Consider the following 23,134-nt stretch of genomic DNA (forward strand, 5'->3'; position numbering starts at 1 on the left):
GAGGTTTAGCGCTATCAAACCAGGTTCAATCCACCGTTTTCTACATTTGAAAATGCCTGTACCAAGTCAGGAATATGACAGTTTTTGTCCATTCGTTTGATGTGTTCTGTCATTTGATTTTGCCATTTGATTAGGGATTTTCCGTTTTGAATTTTCCTCAGAGGCCAGTATTTTCAGTTGTGATTTTACTTTTGACATAGTCAGAAAATACCAGCATCCGGGCAGCGAAAATTATCTTTATGAATAATGAATTGTCGCATAAAAATTAAGTACACGGGAAATTGCAAAGTTCACGAAGTCTAGTCTGATTAATCATTTTTACAAAAAAAAAAAGAAAAAAAGTCCAATCAAATGGGGCGCGTTCTGTCTTATGATTTTGCCATTTGATTAGGGATTTTCCGTTTTGAATTTTCCTCGGAGGCCAGTATTTTCAGTTGTGATTTTACTTTTGACATAGTCAGAAAATACCAGCATCCGGGCAGCGAAAATTATCTTTATGAATAATGAACTGTCGCATAAAAATTAAGTACACGGGAAAATGCAAAGTTCACGAAGTCTAGTCTGATTAATCATTTTACAAAAAAAAAAAAAAAAAAAAAAAAAAAAAGAGAAAGTCCAAAGAGGGGCGTACGCCCTCTACGCCTCCCTCTGAATCCGCCACTGTATGTTGAAATTATTCAAAATAGACAATAAAAAATTGAAACGCAAATTGCAAATAAACTTGCAGAAACAAAGCAAAGCCAGCAAAATCAGAGCAAACTAAACTAATAAGTTGTCATTTAATTGAGAAATGGTGAAATTTGGTGGTGTCTGATAAAACAAATGTATACATTGAGTGTGTTTTTACCTGAAAAAGGTTCTGATAAGAAGCCACAATCTCTGCTGCTCTTTTCGTTGTTATTTTTTTTCTAGGGAGTAAATTTATTTTGCACTTCATCAATTTCATCAATCAGTTTTTTGTAGGGTAGATAACTGTTTGAACCAGTGGTATCAGTGTGTATTATAAATACTCGCTAGCTAAGGGTTACGATCAACTTCACTCCTCTTCTGGGGAGGAGGGGTGTGGATCATAATCAAACTTGATCTGTGTTTTGTGATAATAAGCATTCTGTACAAGTTTCAAAACATTTGGTTGAAGCAAACTAAATTTAGAGAACAGAAACTCATTTTTGGACGTACGGTCAATGGTGAACCTTGATCCCCCTCCACTATAAAATTAGTGAGATTTAGTATGATTGGCAATGAGACAACTATCCATTTGTTCAACTGACACGGATATAAGCAACTCCTAGTATATCTGTAGGTAATTTAGAACCTTAAGCAAAGGGAAAATGAAATTTTCGATTACTTTAAAATTGAGCATTCGAAGTCTACAGGAAATGACAGAACAATATGGTTTTTTATTACATTTTTTACAGCAAGCAAATCTAAAAATACCATCAACCAATTTGGAGTGGTTTAGAAAAACCCAAATTACATCTGCTTACATTCCCTCTTTCTGAATTGAAAAGATCCAGTGTGACTGAGAATCAGAACATGAATTTTTATTGCTCTAATTTTTGTGCCAGCGTGAGAAAATTGTTTCTCCTCACTATTGAAATATCTCTCCTCAGCAAATGATTGGTTGAAACGTAATTATAACGTAAACTTTTCTTGGTTTCCTCTAAATTTTCCTAATGTGGCGTCATGAAAAAAGACGACCATGCCTGAGGACGTCACAAATATAGAAAACAACTTTCTGCAAATCTTTGAAAGGGAAAGATTAAATCATTAGAGAAACAGATTACACAACTAAAACTCATGTGTAACTTTATTTCTCCACTCTCAACAGTTAAATTTTAATTATTTAAAAAGCATAGCAAGCATCACGCTTAAAAAAAATCTAATTGTCTCGAATGGAGAATGTCTTAACAAACTTGTTGCAATGGTGGAATCTTTATTTCTATCCTTTTTCAATCCATTTTGGATATAAAATATCACTGCATATGATTCCATCCTTTTTCAAGCTTTAGGCTAAGATAAAGAGTAGAACGATCATTCAAAGTATAAATAATATTTTTATCATGACATATTTATTTATAATGTACATGCATACTCAATAATTTCTCATTTTACAACATATGACCATAGGGCGACAAATTCTGCATCTTAAATGTGTAAAGAGAAATCCAAACAAAATTGAATTAAAGAAAAAAAGACAAAATAACAAATGGTGAAAAATGAGACTCCTCATGAGGTTTTTGATTATGTGATTACTGTGAAGTTTTTATAGTGATTATTTAATTACCAGACTAAATATTTCATGATTATTTGATAATCTAGGACTATTTTATATCATTTGATTATCGTATTTTAAACATAAAGTTAACTAATGAATATGTGATATTGGCCAAACATTTGGGATTATGTGATTACTTGGATACCCATCCTCATGAGGGGCCTAGTGAATGCAATTTCAGTATTCTATATTTCACACTCCCTACAAAGATACTGCAGACAGCATAATGTCAGATCCCATTCAAAATCTATTTGGAGATTTAACAGAAATTACAAAGCAGTGTAAGGCAAGCAATTAAATTGAACACTTTTTTCCACAGCTTATTCACTGACTTCTTCACATTTAGAGAAATGTTTTTCTATAAATTCCATAAAGTAATTCAGTGATAGAGGCAAAGATAAACCTGTTAAGTAGTGATGGATTTCAAGAATCTGATTAAAAAATTTTATTCTTGTGTTCGGCTCTTTTACACACAACAAGAAATACCACAATTTAACAGTCTGATCAAGACAAAAGCATTCTCTTTTATAAAATGGCTACCTCATCAGAGACTGCAGCTTGAAAAATTATTGTAAATTAACATGTGACAAAGAGGTTTCCAAAATGTATGGTATAGAAAGATTGAGGTTGTAATCGAGCACATCGTCATTCCTCACCAACTTAACAAAATTAACAGCTTATAATGACCATGAATGGCTCCTTGTGCCATGTGACAATTTTTACCTCCTAAATTGTAAGTTTGAGATGACTGAAGAAACATGCTTTGTCTACACATGTGTATTTCATTTATCTTGCGTTAAATTACTAACTCAGGGGCAGCAAAAGGTTGTCCGATTGGTCTGAAAATTTCAGGGCAGACAAATCTTAATCTGATTAAATTTTTTGCCACATGTTCGATTTGCTCTAAATGCTTAAGTTTCAGAGATATAAACCAAAAACTGCATTTAACCCTTATGTTATAATTTTAGCCATGATGTCCATTTTGGTTGGCGGGCAGGGTCATCAGACACATTTTTAAAACTAGATACCCTAGTGATGATTTCTTAAAATTATCTTTAGTTTACAATGTACATTTTCAGTTTATTAATTCAATTAACTGCACCATTTCTTATGTAAAATCATTTCTTATGTAACACCATTCTTTAGAATTCAATTAACTGCACCATTTCTTATGTAAAATCATTTCTTATGTAACACCATTTCTTATGTAGCACCATTTCTTATGTAACACCATTTCTTATGTAGCACCTTTCTTTAGAATTCAATTAACTGCACCTTTTCTTATGTAAAATCATTTCTTATATGTAACACCATTTCTTATGCAACACCATTCTTTAGAATTCAATTAACTGCCCCATTTCTTATGTAGCACCATTTCTTATGTAACACCATTCTTTAGAATTCAATTAACTGCCCCATTTCTTATGTAACACCTTTCTTTAGAATTCAATTAACTGCACCATTTCTTATGTAAAATCATTTCTTATATGTAACACCATTTCTTATGTAACACCATTCTTTAGAATTCAATTAACTGCCCCATTTCTTATGTAGCACCATTTCTTATGTAACACCATTCTTTAGAATTCAATTAACTGCCCATTTCTTATGTAACACCTTTCTTTAGAACTTCCTGGTGAAATTTTCTCTTCAGTTCTTTAATTTCTAATGACATTGACTTTATTTCATCTCGTTGCTGGTTGATTTTTTCTATCAGGTTTGATCTAGTCATGCTTTCATGTTTTATTGACTTGTGAACAAAATCTGTGAGAGGTGAATTCTGACGCTCTACAGCTCTTTGGTGTCTCTTTCTTGACATGGAACGGTCATTCATACATTGTGAACAGCGGTTTCCTTTTACTAACAATGAACAATGAACAGATCTTATTGTTGATGTGTATTCACCAGAGCCAGCTGATGTGGCGCTGAAGTTACCTTCCCTAAAGCTGCGAATCGTGCTGGAGTACTGGGTACTGATTCCACATCCAACTGGCGTAATGTATTGATATTTCTCATCAGGATTTCCGATACAGACAGAAAAACAACTAAGACGTGATAATAACTTTGTAACAGATTCTACGCTATCATATATATTTGGCAGTCCCATCCAAATTGCATTGTCTCTTGACACTTCTTTCCTATGTACATATATATAGGCACAAAAGCTACTGTCAATGATAACTGTGAGTTTTATACTAAGGTTCTTGCTACTGATCTGGTACAGTTCAACTATACGAATTTCATTTTCTGTACATTTAAAGATATATGGATCACTAATTTTAATTTGTAACAAACAGCATAAAGTCTTAAAGGGAGATAGAGAAGATTCTGCAAGTTCTTTCGGTGACGCATACACTGAAAATATCTCGATTTCTTGCGTGATCTGTTGCTCTGTGCCTTCCACTGGTGCTAGAAAAAAATCCTCCCGACAATCAAATTCCTGATTATATGTATAATCCCTATCAAGTGGCTGTTCTTTTGTTGCATAGGTGTGGTCTTCATGCTCAACTAACAAGAGTTCCCTTTGGTGTTCAGCTGATGTAATAGAAATGTCTTCACAGGATTCAATCTTGAGCATTGATGTGTCTTGATTTAAACCTGAATCATCCATTGCATCATCAGTCTGGTTTGAAACTAAAAAAGAAATGTCCTCACAGTGTTCAATCTTAAGCATTGATGTGTCTATATTTAAACATGGATCATCCATTGCATCATAAGTCTGGTTTGAAACTAAACAAGAAATGTCCTCACAGGGTTCAATCTTGAGCATTGATGTGTCTTGATTTAAACCTGGATCATCCATTGCATCATCAGTCTGGTTTGAAACTAAAAAAGATATATCTTCCATGATAGGATCAACAGCTGGCAATGGCTTCTTTTTCTTTTTAACATGTTTTGTTAAGTTACTACCTCTCTTCCTCTTTGGCATTCTGAAGGAAAAATAATAATTTTAGATTTGAAGAATTATATTTAAGGTGGTATCCAACACCTTAACTAAAATCAATTTGTCTCGTTTATTTTTCTTAAAATTTTGACGAAGTATTCACTTTGATCCTTTGACAAATATATAAGAAAATCAAAAAATTTGAACCAACCGTTTAACCAGAAAAATTACACCGGTAATATAGCAGTTTGACAAACACTTATTTTGATCATTGAGAAGCTTAATATTCCCTTAACAACACAACGTCATTAAAACGTTCTGCTGATTTTACAGATTTATCTCACTGTAGTGTTATAGTATAGAGATCATAAGTTGGTTGAAGACAGTATAGAGACCATTAGTTGGCTGTAGTTTGTTGAATACAGTATAGTGACCATTAGTTGGTTGAAGACAGTATAGAGACCATTAGTTGGTTGAAGACAGAATAGTGACCACAAGTTGGTTGAAGACAGGATAATTACCACAAATTGGTTGAAGACAGCATAGAGACCACTAATTGGTTGAAGACCATTAGTTGGTTGTAGACAGTATAGAGACCATTAGTTGGTTGAAGACAGTATAGAGAACATTAGTTGGTTGAAGATGGTATAGAGACCATTAGTTGGTTGAAGTTGAATACAGTATAGTGACCATTAGTTGGTTGAAGACAGTATAGAGACCATTAGTTGGTTGAAGACAGAATAGTGACCATTAGTTGGTTGAAGACAGAATAGTGACCACAAGTTGGTTGAAGACAGGATAATTACCACAAATTGGTTGAAGACAGCATAGAGACCACTAATTGGTTGAAGACCATTAGTTGGTTGTAGACAGTATAGAGAACATTAGTTGGTTGAAGATGGTATAGAGACCATTAGTTGGTTGAAGATGGTATAGAGACCATTAGTTGGTTGAAGATGGTATAGAGACCATTAGTTGGTTGATTGTTTTACAAAACTAATGTCGTTTTTTCTTATATGTAAGTCAGGTGTTGTTTCTTTAATCTCATCAATTTTATTGATACCAATGCTAGGTCAATTACAAGTCGTTGGTACTTCAGAGGGCTGATTTGTTGAGTTTTCTTAAGGAAAGAGGGCGTAAGTTACTAAAAAATTGGAATGATCAGAACTTTAAGAGAATCAGATTATAATAGAATGGGGGAATTCAATATAAAATATTTATGTGACTTCAAATAAAGGCAACAGTAGTATACCGCTGTTCAAAACTCATAAATCCATGGACAAAAAACAAAATCGGGATAACAAACTAAAACCGAGGGAAACGCATCAAATATAAGAGAACAACGACACAACATTAAAATGTAACACACATACAAAAACACATAACCGGACTAAGCATTAGAAAAAATCCTTTTAGAATAACAAATATAACATCAAAACCAAATCCATGAATTTGGGATAGATAAGTACCGTGACACGTGACGACGTCTTATAGTAATGTGAATTCACACTCAAAAATAAGAGAAAACAAACAACACAACGGAAACACAACGTTAAAATGTAACACACACTGAAATGAACTATAATATAACAATGGCCATATTCCTGACTTGGTACAGGACATTTTTAAAGGAAAAAATGGTGGGTTGAACCTGGTTTTGTGGCATGCCAAACCTCCCTCTTTTATGGTGATGTGAAATATAACATTAAAATGACAACACAATATTACAGGACTACAATATAAATAAATAGGAGAACACAATTGACAAACAAACACACGAATAATAGCTAACAAAAGGCAACAAGTTTAAAAAAATTTAAATACGCCAGAAGTGCATTTTGTCCAAACTTTTGTTACTGGTCGAGAAAAGTTAATATACAAATTTAAAACAACTAGAGAAAAGTAATGTAAATAAAAGTATGAACTAATACCTGCTAAAAACATCTAAAATTTAGAACGGTCTCTTCTTTTTTAACAACTTAACATCTACCAAGAAATTAGCTATCCGGTTGATTAAAGGTTCATTGTGTAAACATACATATGTCAAGGTATTGACGCCTTGAGATAAGTATTTAATGACAACTTTATGACCGGTGATTACAATAGACAAATTGATTTAATCAAAGATTTTTTTTTCAAAATGTTCAAGGTGCACCATTTTTTGTACATCCTGTAAATCCACGACTGGAAAAAAGTATAGAGACCATAAGTTGGTTGAAGACAGTATAGAGATCATTAACTGGTTGAAGACAGTATAGAGACCATTAGTTAGTTGAAGACAGTATAGTGACCACAAGTTGGTTGAAGACAATAGAGACCACTAGTTGGTTGAAGACAGTATAGAGACCACTAGTTGGTTGAAGACAGTATAGAGACCATTAGTTGGTTGAAGACAGTATAAAGGCCATTAGTTGGTTGAAGACAGTATAGAGACCATTAGTTGGTTGTAGTTGGTTGAAGACAGTATAGATACCATTAGTTGGTTGAAGACATTATAATGACCATTAGTTGGTTGAAGACAGTATAGTGACCATTAGTTGGTTGTAGTTGGTTGAAGACAGTATAGATACCATTAGTTGGTTGAAGACAGTATAGAGACCATTAGTTGGTTGAAGACAGTATAGTGACCACTAGTTGGTTTAAGACAGTAAAGTGACCACTAGTTGGTTAAAGACAGTATAGTGAACAAAACAATGTTGCGCCATCAATCGAGAAATTAAAGTCACGTCCATTTCGAATACATTATTCTTGACCAATGGTAGCACTTGAACTCTTCAATTTGGAGGTAAAAACACGGTGGCGTCTAGATTCTACACACTTGGTAAAGCCGGAAACGAAATATACATCAATATTCATGCACTTGTGCAAGAAATAAACAAAGGAACTTCTATTAGTCGATTAAAAATATTAAAATTGTCACTGAATGTGGTCGTATGTTTAGGGATGTAAAGACTTGTAACACAATAAACATGTGGCAATTGTTTACAAACACTTTCTACATTTACATGTGATCATGTTATTGGCGCTTTTTGATTGGATGCAGCGAGTTTCTACTGCAACCAATAAAAATCCTTACCTTGTGTCTCCGAAATTTTATCTCAATCCGCCAAGGGTGAAGAGAACGGGAGTGGATCGTAACCCTTGGCTAGCGAAGATAATTGGTTGGATGAAAACGGAATAGTGACCACTAGTTGGTTGAAGACAATATATTGACCACTAGTACGGTATGTTGAAAACACTATAGAATATACAAAATGTTGCTATTGATGAGTTTTCAATGACAGAAATGGTATGTCATTCTCGATAACTCTTACACTTCCAAAGGCCTGGCCCCTCTTATTCACTACCAACAGGTACTTTGGCCTGGACCTGTATGGGCCTTCAGGCCCCACACTGATGTTTGGGCATACACATAAAAATGACCTAGCTACACCACTGCTTTATACATGACATGTTGTTATATTAGATAGAATATGATTTGCGTATAAAACATGTGAACCTACTATATTATAAAGTTCAATCAGCTTGTAAATAAATGAAACAGGTTTCTGCATAGAGGGACAACATCTGCCTGTTCATGTCTTATTGTCATGTATTGTAATTTCAAATAGTTCCACATGGTTAATGTAATCAAAGCGCGAAAGCGCTGTAAAGGCAGTTAATTACAAGTTGTGTGTATTTCTAGTCCAGTTATATCATTATCTTCCATAGAACAGAGGTGGTTTGTAGAATTTAAGATTTAGAGTTCTTTTGTACCTAGTTCACCTATATCTATAGTCTACTGTTTACAGTATATTTTCTGTGCCTCCCATGAAATGCATTTTTAGCCATGGCTTTGTCAGTTTGCTTTAAATTTATGAGTTTGACTGTCCCTTTGGTGTCTTTCGTCCCTCTTCTTTAGACATATAAGAACTTTTCCTTTTCAATATGAATAGACTATTTTTAATTATTTATTGTATACGCATATTCAATGACTCCCGTAAAAAATAGTTCACAAAGATTGACTAGTCTCTGTACTGTGTGTATAGCAAGAACATCAAGTAACATAATGGTAAATGTACATAGTAACATGTCAACTTTTTTGATGACCATACCTGTCAACTGTCAGTATTTGCAGTGTATTTCCCCCATCAAGCTCGAGGCTCCCAAATGGAAATTTTGTAAGAGCAATTTTGTCGACTATTTTAAAGAAAACAATTAATTCAACAATGGCTATGAGCTTGTTAATGCACGAAGAAGCCAAAAACCACATTAGAATATATTTGAAGGGAATCCATGACAAATCGCCCCACTTTTTCACCAACTCACCCCACTTTAAAAAACAAGAGTACACACACTGAAATGTCTCGCCTTCTTTACTAATCATTGATATTATGTTGATAGTCCTAATAATAAAGCTTTATTACAACTGTCACATAATCTTAACATAAACCAAGAAAACTAAACATTGACCTTTGAACCATGAAAATGAGGTCAAGGTCAGATAAACCATGCCAGGTAGGCATGTACAGCTAACAATTCTTCCATACAACAAATAAAATTGACTTATTGCTTAATAGTTAAGAAAAACAGACCAAAAGACAAAAGCTTAACACTGAGCAATGAACCGTAAAAAATGAGATCAAGGTCAAATAAAACCTGTGCAACTGACATGTAGATCATGAAATATTTCCATACACCAAATATAGTTGACCTACATGTATTGCATATAGTATTAGAAAAAAAGGCCAAAACTCAAAAACTTAACTTTGACCACTGAACCATGAAATGAGGTCAAGGTCATATGACACCTGCCAGGTAGACCTGTACACCTTACAACCATTCCATACACAAAATATAGAAGACCTATTACAAACAGTATAATAAAAACAGACCAAAACACAAAACTTAACTATAACCACTAAACCATGAAAATGAGGTCAAGGTCAGATAACACCTGCCAGTTGGACATGTACACCTTACAGTGCTTCCATACAGCGAATATACTAGACCTATTGCTTATAGTATCTCAGATATGGACTTGACCACCAAAACTTAACCTTGTTCGCTGATCCATGAAATGAGGTCAAGGTCAAGTGAAAACTGTCTGACGGGCAAGAGGACCTTGCAAGGTACGCACATACCAAATATAGTTATCCTATTACTTATAATAAGAGAGAATTTAACATTACAAAAAATTTTAACTTTTTTTTCAAGTAGTCACTGAACCATGAAAATGAGGTCAAGGACATTGGACATGTGACTGACGGAAACTTCGTAACATGAGGCAACCATTTACAAAGTATGAAGCATCCAGGTCTCCCACCTTCTAAAATATAAAGCTTTTAAGAACTGAGCTAACATCGCCGCCGCCGTATCACTATCCCTATGTCGAGCTTTCTGCGACAAAAGTCGCAGGCTTGACAAAAAAACTGCCCCAACCTGGATTACCAAATCGCCCCACTTGTGAAGTTTATTAAATCCCGTAAATATTACTCCTGCCAACTGGTTCCACCTAATGGAAATCGGTGAAATCTAGATAAATATATTATTAACCAGGATGAATTTAGTAATGCCAACTCGCCCCACTTATGGAAAAAGATGTTATCCCATTGAATATAAGTTCAATTCCTTATATTGCATTATGATACATTTAACAGGTTTCTTTTCAATTGTTATGCAAATAACTAAGCTTCAAAACTTACAGTTATTCTTCAACAATCAGTTTTTTTTTAGAATTATAATTTCAGTATATATCAATAATAGTAATTAAATTAATTTTCGGTTTGATTGTATTCTGTGTAGATTAGTTTTCATTAAAGTGGTGCGAGTTTTTATTTTTAACTATATATATATTAATCTAAATATTACCGTTTTTTTTATAAGTAGGGCGAGTTGGCAGGAGTAATATTAAACATGATTTAACCAATTTCACATGTGGGGCGATTTGATAAATCAGTTTGTGCTATTTTTTAAAAAGTGGGGCGACTTGTCCTGCTTCCATTTGAAGGCCCCCTTGAAGGTTTTGTATGACTATATGAACCCTCTTTCACGTAAAACCCCCATGTGCATTTTGAAAAGTTCAAAGGCAGATATGTTTCTAACTCCAGGCAAAATCTACCGGTATGAATGAAAAAGATGTTTTCAATTAAGGCTCTGTGGCCATAACAGCTGTCTCATTAGCATTTTAACCACTTCCCATATTTGCAATTAAAACAATAGAAGAAAAAAATTCAACGCAAAAACAAAACTTACTTGAAAATATGAAATTCTCTTTACGGTATGAGTTTTTCTCATTGTTTGAGATTGTACAGTAGTACCTGTAACTGCTTATACCTATTTCTTATTCACTTTTGCTTGATAAACTCACTAAATATCATATACATTGTACCACATCTCCTTATTTTTATAAGCATTCCAATAACATGAACAATTGTAATTCAATTCTATATACCAAAGCAATATGAACTGCACCACTTTCATTCACTAGTATGCATCTTTTGGCAAAAAACAAGTTCTTAAATGACACAATATATATTTATTGATAAAAAAATAAAATTTAGTATACAACTCTTTAACAGGTATAAGAAAAGCACAGCTGTGTCATAACTTGTGAAATCTGTGCTGAAAACATAGACATTGATGGTATTTGAGTAATTCCATATGTGAAGCTCAACATTAGCTCGTCAGTTGGTGGTGGACAGTTATAGTTCCTTTCTGCAGGCTAGGATGAATGACTTTTCAGGAAAACCAATTTCAGAAATCAAAACTTTCCTCTAGATTTCTCCTACAATATTCATCCAGTTTAGTTCTTTTGTTTTAATTGGACACCGTCCTGATTTTTAATTTTGCAAACCATTCAGTCTCTTGCTTGCAAATGGTACATGAAAATAGGATGGGTATGGCAGTAGACAAGTCTCTTTAAAGTGGGTTTGTGCCCTGAAAAAAAGTTTTATAACTTAAGTTTTTTTTGAAATTTGTGCAACACACATACCTAAATAACTATAACATAGAAGAGAGCATCATTCGTGTCAATGTTTTGTTCCTGTTTACATTGTCATTGATATTTTTTCAGAAAGCCTGAGGCATAGCTCATGAATTCCTGACATTACATCCTAAATTAACATAATTACTGCTAGAATAATTATCAGTATGCTATACGTACACTATCATTGTACAGCCCAAGTCTTCAGTATATATAATTGTTGCATTCATTCACTCCTGTTTTCAGTCGTTCAAAAATATTTAAACACCAACAAATGAACTTTAATAAGGACAAGAAAACACTAGAAAAGATACGTATAGTCGCCGTCACGTAAAATTGGCACCATGATTTTTGTCAAAATTTTCTTAAATATCGATCGCGTTTACTCGAGATCGTGTTATTCAATTAGCGGAATAAAAATGACGGCGACTATACATACAACCCGTGTTTAAGTGTATTTGAAAGAGAAATATATCTGTTAAACGATGTATAAAGGAGAAATATATCTGGTTAAACGATGTATAAAGGAGGGAAAATTGTAGATATTGCATTACGATGATTTCTACATAATAGCACGTGGATATGTTTACATTTTAGACTTGACCCAGTATGACCCGTACCTTGTAGGTCACCGCCGTCGTTTAAACACTAGACTACAGTAGTGTATAAGACAATAAAAAGCTTAAGCCTGTACTATTTGTGTGAAGTAAATGTGTTTGTTCTGTACATTTATATTGTTTTACCTGATAGCATGGACGTATATCTATCCGTTTCCTTCTCAATTCACTTTGTCAAATTCTTCGAGCTTCTTCAAAACATACGTATTACTGCGCCCGGAAGTGAGAAAAATATGAGAAATCCTCGTAAAATAATGCTATTTTCAATTTTGTGGAATCCATTTTGTTATATTCATTATACAAAGATAAAAAAAAGATACGATTAATTATGAATTTGCATATCATAATACGGAACGTTTATGGACTATTTTTCCATAGCTGTATGTCGGTCATTTTGGCGGGAAATCATGTACACATACACACGTAGATTGGCTGGTACCCGATCGTAATGTTACACATCACATATATCAAATAGCTAATACCCGGAACGTAGTACCGGGAACCAGGATAATACGTAGACAACATACATAACTAATACCGAAATTGAAAACGCTTTACGGTGTCTCGTTCATAAACCGAATTCCGCTTTGAATTATAAAAGATGCAATATTAATCATGTTCAGTCGACTTTTCATTGTTATATCAACGTCTGAACTAATTAAAGAATCTTTAGATGTCAGATAACACTCGAAATTGACCTGAACTCTTTCCACACGGAATACACATGATAGTTTGTAGTCAGGTTGACTGCTTATAATGCAAAATACACACTAATAACAAGTTCTATAAAACGAACACTACACACTGATCGTTTCTTTAGTCCCCAATGTAAATGAAAGAAACAAAAACCATATCATACCATAAAAAGAAGAGGAGAAATTCGAACATTTCCGGATCTATTTCTGGCCAAAAGACCCCCTGCATAGATTGCGTATGAAAAGATGAACCTCATGACTTAAAAGTCAGGCCTTAAAGCACTGCCTTTAAAAAATCACCACAATTATTTGCACACTTTAACAGATTAATTTAAAATGTAACTGTACTGCTCCTCAGTAAAGCTTCTCGTGATAGTCGAATCTATTAATTACAGAATTATATAATTGATAACAATTTCCGATTCATGTGGTTAAATTACCAACCTGGTAAATCGGCAAATCGTAGCCCAATAATTCATTTATATATATACCATTTGCCTAGTCCAAATAATTATGACGTCTGGCAAGGCGTCCTAGAAAAAAAATAAAATAGCCTTGCCAGACGTCATAATTATTTGGACTAGGCAAATGGTTAATATACAAAACAATATAGAGTTACCTTATTGTTGGGAGTACCAAACTATCAAGGTTATATATAGTATCAATCAGACACAAACTGACATTTAGTTTGTTCTTTACAGGTTTGTTGTTTCAGGGGAATGTAAGTAAGGGGGAAGGAAACCAATGTTATTATGCTGGGAAGATAAATTCAATAATCTATAATTTATGAGAATAACAAGTGTGGACACAGATGAGTGTGGATAGTATGTTTGGATGTTTGACAGTGTCTTATGACAAAAGGAGTTCTATGTTTTTCCTTTATGGTGTTATATTTTTGTCTATCTGATGAGTTAAGCCTTTTTTAACTGATTTTTATAGTTCGTTCTTAAGTTGTACTGTTATACCACCCCAGGTTAGGGGGAGGCTTGGGATCCCACTAACATGTTTAACACTGCCACATTATTTTTGTATGTGCCTGTCCCAAGTCAGGAGCCTGTAATTCAGTGGTTGTCGTTTGTTTATGTGTTACATATTTGTTTTTCGTTCATTTTTTTTACATAAATGAGGCCATTAGTTTTCTCGCTTGAATTGTTTTACATTGTCTTATCGGGGCCTTTTATAGCTGACTATATATGCGGTATGGGCTTTGCTCATTGTTGAAGGCCGTATGGTGACCTATAATTGTTAATGTTTGTGTCACTTTGGTCTTTTGTGGATAGTTGTCTCATTGGCAATCATACCAGATCTTCTTTATTATATTATTAACTGTGTTGCACGGTGACAACCAACCTGAGCATTAGAACTGTTATTTATTTAATATTTTTTTTTATGTTCAAGACAGGCATGGAGGAGACAGTAATAACACTAGTTACCGAATGATTATGATAGAATATGTTCTACATCTTTGATTTTGGATACATTTTGTATCTAGGAGAGCAACACATAATAGATTAATTTTTTCACACGTTTTTTTTTCTATATGGGAGATGATATCTAGATTTGAGAACATGATATAAGGAGCCTGTAACTCGGTGATTGTTGTTTATTTATGTGTTACATATAAGTTTTTTGTTTATATTTTTTTTAACATAAATAAGGCCATTAGTTTTCTCGTTTGAATTGTTTTATATTGTCATTTCGGTGCCTTTTATAGCTGATTATGCGGTATTGGCTTTGCTTATTGTTTATGTCCGTACAGTGACCTATAGTTGTTAACTTCTGTGTCATTTGGTCTCTTGTGGAGAACTGTCTCATTGGAAAGCATACCACATCTTTTTCATATGCATTTGCTTACTATTGGTATGGTTCACTATATTTAGTTAAAACAAACTTAAGTTAAGACTAAATAATTCTTCAATGTTTCCATTTGTAAAAGGGCATAACCCTTGAATGATAATCAAAGTACTTGTAATCACTGAATGGTTATTAAAGACTGCTTTAATCTATCAGTTGGTAGTAAAGTGAATTTTGCATTGTATATTGTATAAAGCATTAATTTAAGTTGATTAAACTACTATTCTGGACAGAGAAAGACATAAAGCATTGGTTTTAGGTAATTCAACAACCATTCTGGACAATAATTGTCCAGAAAACCTCCTGATCTGAGTCCTAATCTCCTGACCAAAATTTCCAAATCTCCTGATCTGAGTTTCACAGTCCATCACATGTATGACAATGTATGGTCTCGACTCTACAAACATGCTTGTTTTTGGCCCTCAATTCCTCGACTGTTTGCCCCAATAACCCTTAAAATATACCCCAACCTTCTACTTATGGTATTAAACATTATGGTACAATTTCAGAGCAATTGAAATATTTATACACAACTTTTTGTACTGACACTAAATTAATGCTTGTTTTGGGCACCTTTGGACCCTAAACCTTATGGACTATAACCCCCAAAATCAATCACAAGCTTCCTTTTGTGGTTATAAACATTGTGTTATAATTTTATTTATTTCTTTTTGCTTATAGTTAAGTTATTATATGGAAACCATCTGTCTTCGAACGACGACGACAGGATACCTATTTAGGACCGCAAAAATTTCTGTGGTTGTATAAAAATTTCAAGCATGAACAATGAAATATAGTTTAAGAAATCGATAAGCCTAGATAGAGCTTATCATTTTTTTTAACATAATTGAACAAACATAATATGTTTGGTTCAAATTAAAATAGAATGCTTTTATCTCCCTAATACCGGTACTTACATTGTACATAAGAGGTGATACTACTTTGACAAATCCTTGTACATGAGAGTTGTCTGTCAAATCTTTATTTTACAAAGAAAGAATTGCATAACAATGAACTGAGCTCAAAGCAAAGTAATTTAATAATACACTTAGACAAAGAGCTAAATCCAGTGATATACTTTGTACTACAGGTCCTTCGTGAACATCCATCGACCAAAACCATATCTCAAGAACATTCCATACTACATGGTTGGATTCAGAAGTCCTGAAAAAGACATGATTTTTTTATCGTATTTTAAGTATATATATACACAGGTTAAAACTTTCTTGTGGTATAATCATTCAGTATCTAGCAACTATCAATTTGCTTCATGCACATATTGATATAGGTTTAGTGTCCTTCTGTTGGAAATAAGAACACGCACACCTCCATCTAGTTTTAGTCAACTGACAAACTATTCATAACTATAAAATGTTATCTAAGACCATAGGTGGATCCAGGGGGGCTGCCCCCCCCTTTGTATGGGAAAAATTTGGTTGATTATATAGGAAATCAGTCACTGAAGCATGACTCCCCCCCCCCCCCCCCCCCCATGAAAAGTTCTGGATCCACCATTGAAGACATGTCAGTGTCTATTTATCATTGCCACTAAATCAGTGATATATGTACACATACATATATGTAATTATATACATGTAAGACTAAAATTATAAAGTACATATATAAGACTATAACTGGCATTCAGCCTTACTACATCTTCATTCCCAAATATAAAAAAAGAAGATGTGGTATGATTGCCAATGAGACAACTACATGTATCCACAAAAGACCAAAATGACACAAACATTAACAATTATAGGTCACCCTACGGCCTTCAACAATGAGCAAAACCCATACCACATATATAGTCAGCTATAAAAGGCCTTGATAAGACAATGTAAAACAATATAAGCTAGAAAACTAACGGCCTTATATATGTAAAAACCAGATGCTCCGCAGGGCGTAGCTTTATACGACCGCAGAGGTTGAACTCTGAACGGTTGGGGCAAGTATGGACACAACATTCAAGCTGGATTCAGCTCTAAATTTGGATTGTGATTAAATAGTTGACACAGCATAGGTTTCTGACACAGAAATGTGTTCTACTGAACTTAAAATTTTTGTTTTCTCTAAGAGCAATTCACTATGCTGTTGAATATTGATCCTCTCAAAAAAATGTTTGAAGAAATTTTCTTTTTATTTATGAAATTTCAAATGAGAAAAATTGAACCCAATTTTTTTAATCACATCCCCCTTTCCCTTATTCCAAAACTAATCTCAATTAAAATTTCTAATGGAGTTTGCAACAATAACTTCTCATTTAAATACATCATAAAATATTAAGATGTAAAAAAACTGCTTGTTATCACTGAATGGTTAAGATTATTTTAATTTATCAGTTGGTAGTAAAAAGTGAATATACATTGTATATTGTATATAACAAAGATTTAAGTTGATTCTGGGCAAAGAAAGATAACTCCAATTAAAAAAAAATCTTGCTATTCTGGACAAAGAAAGATAACTCTAATTAAAAAAAAATTTGCTATTTCACAATATGGTGCAATTAGATATTTCTTGCCATTGCGCAATACTGTGCAATTGAAAAGACTTGCTATTGCACAATACTTAATATAATAATTTTAGATCCTGATTTGGACCAACTTGAAAACTGGGCCCATAATCAAAAATCTAAGTACATGTTTGGATAGCATATCAAAGAACCCCAAGATTTCAATTTTTGTTAAAATCAAATTAAGTTTAATTTTGGACCCTTTGGACTTTAATGTAGACCAATTTGAAAACAGGACCAAAAATGAAGAATCTACATACACAGTTAGATTTGGCATATTAAAGAACCCCATTTATTCAATTTATGATGAAATCAAACAAAGTTTAATTTTGGACCCCGATTTGGACCAACTTGAAAACTGGGCCAATAATCAAGAATCTAAGTTCATTTTTAGATTCAGCATATCAAAGAACCCAACCAATTCATTTTTTGTCAAAATCAAACTAAGTTTAGTTTTGGACCCTTTGGACCTTAATGTAGACCAATTTGAAAATGGGACCAAAAGTTAAGAATTTACATACAAAGTTAGATTCGGCATATCAAAGAACCCCAATTATTCAATTTTGATGAAATCAAACAAAGTTTAATTTTGGCCCCTTTGGGCCCCTTATTCTGTTGGGACCAAAACTCCCAAAATTTATACCAACCTTCCTTTTATGGTCATAAACCTTGTGTTTAAATTTCATAGATTTCTATTTACTTACATGTATACTAACGTTATGGTGCGAAAACTAAGAAAAATGCTTTTTCGGTCCCTTTTTGGCCCCTAATTCCTAAATTGTTGGGACCTAAACTCCCAAAATCAATACCAACCGTCCTTTTGTGGTCATAAATATTGTGTTTAAATTTCATTGATTTCTATTTACTTAAACTAAAGTTATTGTGCGAAAACCAAGAATAATGCTTATTTGGGCCCTTTTTTGGCCCTTTATTCCTAAACTGTTGTAACCAAAACTCCCAAAATCAATCCCAACCTTTCTTTTGTGGTCATAAACCTTCTGTCAAAATTTCATAGATTTCTATTAACTTAAACTAAAGTTCTAGTGCGAAAACCAAGAAAATGCTTATTTGGGCCCTTTTTAGCCCCTAATTCCTAAAATGTTGGGACCAAAACTCCCAAAATCAATACCAACCTTCCTTTTGTGGTCATAAACCTTGTGTTAAAATTTCATAGATTTCTATTCACTTTTACTAAAGTTAGAGTGCGAAAACTAAAAGTATTCGGACGACGACGACGATGCCAACGTGATAGCAATATATGACGAATTTTTTTTCAAATTTTGAGGTCGTATAAAAATGAACGAAAAACAAATATGTAACACATAAACAAACGACAACCACTGAATTACAGGCTCCTGATTTGGGACAGGCACATACATAAATTATGTGGCGGGGTTAAACATGTTAGCGGGATCCCAACCCTCCCCCAAAGTCATTTTTAAATTGGACTTCATGATAAAATAAGATTCTATATCTACTACCAATGAAAATGAAATATCCCTCTAATAGACTAGCATTTAAATCACTGTTTTCTAAACTGGTAGCTAGGTCACCATGGATCTTAAATTTTTCAAATGCATGTACATTTAATAATATAAATTCTCTAAAATTCACTATATTTTCCCTTTTTTGTCTTCTGTTTGATATACCATTTTTTAAGTCTATATATTGTCTATATATATATTGTCCTTTATATTGAGGTCATTTTTCGCAAAATAAACCCACTTAATCTCAGGGCTCGACATTAACGCTTGTCCGATTGTCCGGGACAAGTGGACGCAGGTGTCGGGCAAGTAGATTCACCATACTACTTGTCCGATGGGACAAGTGAAAAATCAATGTCAGATAAAAATAGATCAAATTCAAGTCTTATACATTCCCAAAAATATGAATGATTGTTTTATTGATCATACTAAATGAAATAATTATTCATTGATTGAACTAGAGACACATAAAACTTGTATAATATGTCTCTGATTTGGAATATTTGAACATGCTGGCAGCCATTAACCAGGGGGATATAAGTAAAGGGAAAGAAACCAATGTTAATGTATCTTCTTAGTATAAGCTTCCATGAATTAGGAGCACCTCCATATGGAGTTTTACCTAAACTTTAAAATATTAAATTCAAGTATGTTTCATTTGATTTTGCTTTTATGCATAACAATATATTAGAAGAGGTTTTATTTGATAAGATCTATGATATATAAATTTAAGATGAAAAAAAAAAAAAAAAATCTAAAAAGGCAGATTTTTTAGTGAAATGTGTATGTACTTCATGATCATATATCAATGTATATACAAATCAAAATAAATTGTAAGAGCTTGTTTTGACATCATCAATAAATTAAAAAGGTTTACTCATATACATGTTCAAGGTGGCCAGGTGTATATACATCCTTGGTTTAGCCCATACCACTACTTAAAAGAATGAATAGGTCCATGGGGAAACGTAGTGGTTTGGGAAGAAATGATGATTTAATGATTGGCAAATGATAGTGACATTGAGCCAGAGAACACAGTCTTGCAAAAAAACTTTCATTCTGAAATAATTTTGATGTGGTATTCATATAACATTACAAAATGCTCTTTTTATTAGGTACAATCAAAGCCCAAGTGTTATTATTGCATAAATCATCAATATGTTCGATTTTCAATTATGAATTCGGACAAGTGAGTTAAGAGTTCGGACAAGTTGATTTTCTTGCCACTTGTCCGTAGGGACAAGTTAGAAAAAATGTTAATGTAGAGGCCTGAATCTGAACTTTAAATGCAAAAGACCCCTAAATGGCTAACAGGTATTGCTATAAAGAATTATAGTCCATGATTTATATACATGTGATTTAAGAATTCACGAATTTACACTGATGCACAATACTTTTTTATGAGACCTGTTTTAACTTAAGGATGACACCAAAAGTTCAATGAAGGATAAAAAACTTAATTTACATAGTTTTTTCACTGACCCCCCTACCCCCTTCTTAACTTAATTTGGGAAAAACTGATTGACCCATATGGATATATGTAAAAATCAATGTCAGATAACCAAATTTTGCAGCAGTTCAACCCCCAAACTATTTGAATTAGGTTTTTTTTTTATCTTACATTGATCTTTTGATGTCCTCCCTTACCGTAAAAACTTTAAACAAAATATTTTTTTACTTCAATTTTAATTTCGAAAAAAGTGGATCATACTATATTAAGGAGCCTCGATGGTATAAAATTTTCAGAAAAAAAATATAAACATTTGTTTTTCATTAAAATTTTATTTGTTACCTTTTGAAGTTGTTACTTTATCATATGGTACAAAAATCATTCAAAACAATAAATTTGTGTTGGCCCCAGATGACTTTTACAGGGACTAAACTTGGGAATTTCAAGCTGAAATTTAACTGAAAGTTTAGGGGCCCAGCTCAAAATCTAGGAGCCATGGGCGACCAGGCCCCCTTTAAGTTTTGTCCCTGTTTTAGAATGTATTCATCATTGAAAAAGTTCCAAATTATCTCCCTTTGGTGAATAAATGCCATTTTTTTGCTTTAAAATTGAAATATCTTTTACAACTCATCTGTGACCTATATTTTTTAATATCATTTCCATATGTAAGCTGTACTTAAACTAAATTATTGTAAAATTTGAGCGATTTCTGTAATAAATTTCTTTTTTGTATTTCGATATTAACTTTATTTCTCCTATTACTTCAACAGAAAAAAACCACTTTTACATAAATGTATGCTTCTTTGGAAGACTGATTATGAGCGCAAATGAAGGGTGACCCCACTTTTTTTATTTTATTTTTCTATTAACTATAATATAAAGTTCATTTATAGAAAAATATAGAGAAATCCTATATAAATGATTTAGACCTGCCACCCCCTTCAAGTTTATTGATGATCGCTTTCTAAAGTTTTCACTCCCTCAGCTCTCTACTAAAAAAACTCTATTTTCAGCCTCATGACTCAAACAGGGAGTTGTACATTTGACTGTCTTTCCCAGATTGGATTAAATAGCGATAAGGTGTATTTTTCGTATTTTCCCGGATTGTTGAAAACTTGCATATTCATCACTATCTGATTTTGTGGTTTTAACAATCCAGACAGACAAATGGTTCGAGACCACAATTGTCGTCCCTTGATTTTCGTTGTTCACGAATAATTTAAAGTCCCTAGTGTTAATAGTGGGTTACTTGCCATTAATTTTAATACCCCTTCCAAATTAATTTATCCATGTCTAATGCCTCAAATTGTAAGTAGGGGGGGTGAAATTACACTGTAAAAAAATTTGGGTCCCAAATTTAAAAGGAAAGTAGTGATTTGGTCCAGGTGAAAAAGGTTGAAATATAGGACTTCGGAAGCTGTCAAAAGATTTCAAGACGCCCTAAAGATAAAATTGTTCATATTTTGAGTTAGAGACGATGAAGTTTTCTACAATTTTGATATAATTTGTCCAAAAAGTAGTACAACACACTGTAAAGGTTTCATTGAGAAAGCGCAGGTGGGATTTTTTTTATTTTCATTTATGTTCTAAAAGAAATGCACTACGAATTAATTGTGTTCTCGGACCTAAGAGGTGAAGTCTGTCAATATAGAATCTGTACTTGGGCAACTTCCTTAAATGATTTGGTGTTGTCAATTTGTCAAATAGCATGAAACTAAAGGATTCAAACTTTTATTCTATAGAATTTCTACAAAAATTACCAATTTTCGCATTTTATGGCTTTTTCAATATTAATGCATACATGGCATCCTGACTTTCTATCTGACTGGTTTTCATGTGTCAATACTTGTGTTTCTATGCCTTTATCTAGTTCCTTTACTTGTTTATGAACTCAGGATCAGAGCTCCAGATAAGCTGCGTATTTGCGTGATCACGCAATACAAATAATAAAAAACCCAATGCAATTACCCATTGCAGGGTTCAATAACCCAATTATTTCAAAGGAAAACCCAATTATATGCCCAAACCATGAGTTCTCAACCCTTTAATTGGCTACTGTTTGCGTTATTTACCCTTATCTGTTTACAGTCCAGTCAGGATCCTACTTCGTCAAAATTATCTCCCCATTACGCCAGTTCATTTTCACAATCGTAAAAATGGAAGCCATTATAGCGATGACGCGCTACCAATTTTGCTCTTGGAAACCGATAAATTTATCCACATTGCACCAATACGATCCTTATATGTCAGTTATATTTTAAAAGACAAATGTATCAACTAGCTAATGAGCACCAGTTAATGATTTTGTCTGCATTGATTCAACTTAAAACTATTGTCTGATCGGTTGTTAGGTGGAATTTTCGAAAAATCATAAACATTTTAAAAAAATCTAATTAAAT

The 23,134-nt window shown here is 33.2% G+C and overlaps 1 long non-coding RNA gene across 1 annotated transcript; it reads right to left on the reverse strand.

Moving 5' to 3' along the window:
* Window positions 1–2,037: 2,037 nt before the first annotated feature.
* Window positions 2,038–14,153, reverse strand: LOC143071123 (uncharacterized). The gene is made up of 2 exons (XR_012976799.1): window positions 14,058–14,153; window positions 2,038–5,208 (listed from the first exon to the last, which is right to left on the reverse strand). It is a non-coding gene; the product is annotated as an uncharacterized LOC143071123 (long non-coding RNA).
* Window positions 14,154–23,134: the final 8,981 nt, after the last annotated feature.

Source organism: Mytilus galloprovincialis, chromosome 4 (genome assembly GCF_965363235.1).
Source record: "Mytilus galloprovincialis chromosome 4, xbMytGall1.hap1.1, whole genome shotgun sequence".
In the NCBI taxonomy this organism is placed as follows: domain Eukaryota; kingdom Metazoa; phylum Mollusca; class Bivalvia; order Mytilida; family Mytilidae; genus Mytilus; species Mytilus galloprovincialis.